This window comes from Coffea arabica, chromosome 2c (assembly GCF_036785885.1).
Source record: "Coffea arabica cultivar ET-39 chromosome 2c, Coffea Arabica ET-39 HiFi, whole genome shotgun sequence".
Taxonomy (NCBI): Eukaryota; Viridiplantae; Streptophyta; class Magnoliopsida; order Gentianales; family Rubiaceae; genus Coffea; species Coffea arabica.
The window spans coordinates 37408516-37412893 of record NC_092312.1 but is presented as its reverse complement, the minus strand read 5'-3'; positions in this window follow the sequence as shown (position 1 = coordinate 37412893).

Here is a 4378-nt window from a genome sequence, read left to right as displayed (position 1 = left end):
CTTCCGCTGAGTAATGGCTTTGAAATTTTTAAGATGAGGACTGGAAAAGGCTGAAGGCCTTTTAATACAGAAGCGAAGACAATGGTAATAAATGATAGAGAATAAGTCAAGACGGACGGAGTTTTCTATCAGTTTACGGAAAAAAAAAAGGAAGTTCTTATAGACTCATAATTTGGTAAGGCGTTCAACCTGCATTCAATTATATGCTTACCATATTAAAGCTATCAAATAGCAATATTTCCTAAAATTGGCTAATTAAAAAAAAAACTAACATACAACCTAAAATTAAAAACTTTCCAAAGTTATGAATAAGTATAATTTGAAAAAGATACAAATGACCATAACTAAAAGTAAATAACAATATTCTGAACTATTATTTTGGAAACACTAAAAATAAAGATGGGTGAAAAAGGTTGTAACAATGAATTTGTAAGAATGGTGCGAGATTGGCCAATTGGGTCGAAAACAGGTAGGGTGAAGGAAGGTATTATTAGCCTCTTTTGCATATAACTATTTTTAAAAAATTATTGTTATTATTATTTAATGTATAAATCCGTGCATAGTATGAATCAAAATGCCAGTCTGTATCATGACACAACGCCTTGCATGGGCAAAAATGCTAGCTTGTATTATGAGGCAATGCCTTGCACGTATTAAAATGCTAGTTTGCATCACGATGAGACAATGCCCATACTTATGTAAAATGAATTTAAACATCTAGTACAATGAATTTAGACTGTTGAAGAAACAAGCACAACAAAAATAGGTAATATCTTCAAGATAATATATCTAATTGATACTAATTCTACATGGAAATATGCTAATCGACGTCAATCAATGCAAGAGATTACATCCTAATTAGTGCTAATGGTACTACTAAATACATGAGATTTATTTACATTAATAGATACAAAAAGTCCTTTCGACCTTTTGAGCACACCGCATAATTATAAGTGAAGACAAAGAGAATTCAATATATGGTAACATGTGGTAGAAAATATGGCAAGACAGAGTTACATATGAGATTACAAAAGAACCAAAAAAACAACATCGTATAGACTTATAATTTGGCAAGGCATTCAATATCTTGACAAATTGGGAATTTATATTAGTGATCCCAAATAAGAAAATAATCAACAATGTAAGATATCATCTAGTTAATGGGTGCTCAATGGGCTCTCGTTAGTATGGATAAAAGGACCATAATTGACGAATTTTAGCATTTAAGGGGTAATGTCATTAGTTTTGGAGAACTTTTGGTGAGGTAAGAATTTTGCACATGATGAAAATGACCATTTCAAATAAACCAATAAAGGTAGGTGAAAATTGGACTATTTGTACTTCAATTTCATCTCTTCTTATTCTTTTCTTTTTTTTTTAGCTGTCTTTTTTTTTTTGCAACATAAATTTAGAAATATAATAATTTACTTTTATAAAACTAGGCACACAAGTGCGGCCAACTTTGTGCTTTTTTCTTCTATGGATCTAAAAGATGCATAATACTGTCAAGATAGTTAAAGTAACAAATTTTTATACTTTTTTTTCTTTTTAACTACAAAGAGATAGTAGGTTCCTAAATTCTAAACCAAACCAAATCAAGACTTTCATGGCTAAAAAAGGGAAAATTTATGAACTTGAAACCTTTTATCCTAAACAAAATGACAAACTGAAAGGAAAAATGCAATCTAATTGGAAGAAGATATAGAATAATAATTTTTTTAAGACTTGTAGAAAAAGAAAATATTGAAAAAAATAAATTCAAAAAACATCGGCAAAACAAGAAAGTACTCGTTTGGTTAATATTAAACAAAGTTGTATGAAATTAATGAACATTTTAAGTGAATGGTTTACTAGGTTTTCTCTTTCTTTTATTGGATAAATGAATTCAACACAGTTATTGTGACATTTTACATCACTTGTCAAAACTAAATTAATGATTTTAATGTGAAAATATGTCTAAAACATAAAATGAGTCAATATCCAATCCAGGAATATTTTTCAACTAAAATGATAATGTCTTTCTTGGATTTTACATTTGTTTTATCTTTAATATATTTTCTCAACGTATTGCAGATTTTTAACATGAGTTAAAACTTTTGTAGTTCTAAACATGAGTTAAATATGAGTTTGTGCACCTTGATTTCATTTTTGAGGCTTAAAAGCATCACTTTTGGTGCCACGGTGAATTCATTATTTCTACAGTGGAAAGATAAGTGTTAGCACAAGAATTGTGATATTTATTTTTAGGAAAAAGGTTACGTGTGTCATTTAACGTTTGAATACTTAAAAGTAGCTTTCCAAAATGTGAAATAATTAATCAGATTTTTTCTTATCTATATTAATGAGTGGATAATGGGCACTCAGTTAGAAATTCCCTAGATTTAATTATCAATGAGTGAATCAGTGACTTGCTATGGATATGAGTGAAGTAATTTATATGATTTAATTGTTCTTTTTCGTTTATGGTAGGTTGATTGATATGTTAATAACAAGTCCATAGTGGAATATTTAGAGCGGGAAATATGATTGTTTGTGAGCATAAATAAATATACATAACTTTATTACTTTATATAAGTACAAAAATTAAGAATAACAAAGTGGTGATTGATTATAGTTAACAAACTTAGTAAATTTTCAAAAATATGACCAAAATTAAACACACTAAGAGTGTAAAGTAAGACCAGTAGCCAAGGAAGAGCTCTTTGAATTTTTCCCATGTTAGGTTCAAGGTTCAAATCTTGAGTCTGATAGTTAGGGGTGAAAAGATTGCGGAGAGCGGAGGGACATTTAAAAAAAGAATGAAAATTAAGGATAATTGATAAGTGACTAATTTATGTAATAATTGTATGATATTTTATATTATTTTTAGTCAATTTGGATATATTATTGAAAGAAAATGAATCATTTTGGCTATAATTGGTGAAAAATGCTTTTAAGTAATTAAATGCGGCTTTTATCACTTTTTACTTGGATTTTGTGTATTTTGACAGTTTTGACATATTTTCGTATTTTGGCTATAACTTGAGCTACAATGATTGGATTGAGATGATTCTTAAACCAATTTGAAGATAAGAGATAGATCTACAACTTTGGTGAAGACATCTGAATCCAGTTTGAAGGTTTTCTAGGTCAAAAAGCTGAATTACAGTAGCTAATTTCCATTGGTCGAAATTGAAACAGAGCAATGAGTAGTCAAGGGTATTTTGGTCATTTATCAGCCTACACAGATCTAAATGAGGTGATTCTTGATGCATTGGAAAGCTAACTCAAAGGGCTACAAGTTTTATGTTTTGGTCAAGAGCTAAATCAGCTTTTATCATCTAGAAACGTTCAGTTGAAGTTGATGTAAAATCGGAGCTGGAAATTGAACAAAAGTGCACAAAACGTCACTGTAGCAATCCGGCTGAAACTTGGCCGGATTTCTGGCCGAATTGTGGTCAGAGAATTCTGCTCTTTACGCAGAAAACTCAATTTCACCTCCACTAAGTCACATGTGATGCTAGACATGTGAGAAACATTCCCAGTTGTAAAAGGGAGGTGTAAACCTCACTTCTTGACCAACTTTCACCTTTATATAGCCAATGCTTGCAAGATTGAAGGGAGAATAGAAAGAGATACGGGAGAAAGCTTGGACTGCAAAAATGTAGCTCTGCCATTCTTCTTAGTGTAGGATAGTTTAGCTAGCAGTTCATCCATTTTTGTATATCAACTAGATTAGGATGAAAATGGAGATGAAGAAGGAGGAGTTGAAGCTCATGTGACAAGGGTTATCTCTTTTCCAACTCTTTATCTTTTGTATTGGATTCTAAGTTTAGATTATATGCAAGTTCTGGATTTTGTGTTCAATATGTATCTCTAAAGTTTATGCCTTGGATTTGGTTGAACTTTCTATAATTGTTAGTGTTTATTATTTGGTTATTTGATTACTATGATTTGAGCAAGTTATTTAGCACTTTAGCTCTTTAAATCATGATTAATCTGGTACCATTGATTGTGATTATCTAAGGTGTTGTTTCTGCAATGAAGATTGAGATTTAACACTAGTTCAAGAAGTGCTAAACATAGGGAGTACACTCACGAAAGTAGAGGTGCAACTATGTGGTTTTTAGTGATTCATTTCATGTAATTTCACTGAAGAAATGAACTTGTAGCTAATTTCATAACCATGAGAATAGGTATGGATTAGTTATAAGTATAATTGATTCACTACAAAAGTAGGATTCAAATGCATAAGGAAATTACACCATAACTAGCCTAGATGCAGTACTCAATGATCCAAATATAGTACTTGCATGAGTATTTAGGGATACCACAACCTAAGGAGCTTTTATTTGTTATTATGTATAATTTCAGTAGGTTAAATTTGTTATAATTCATT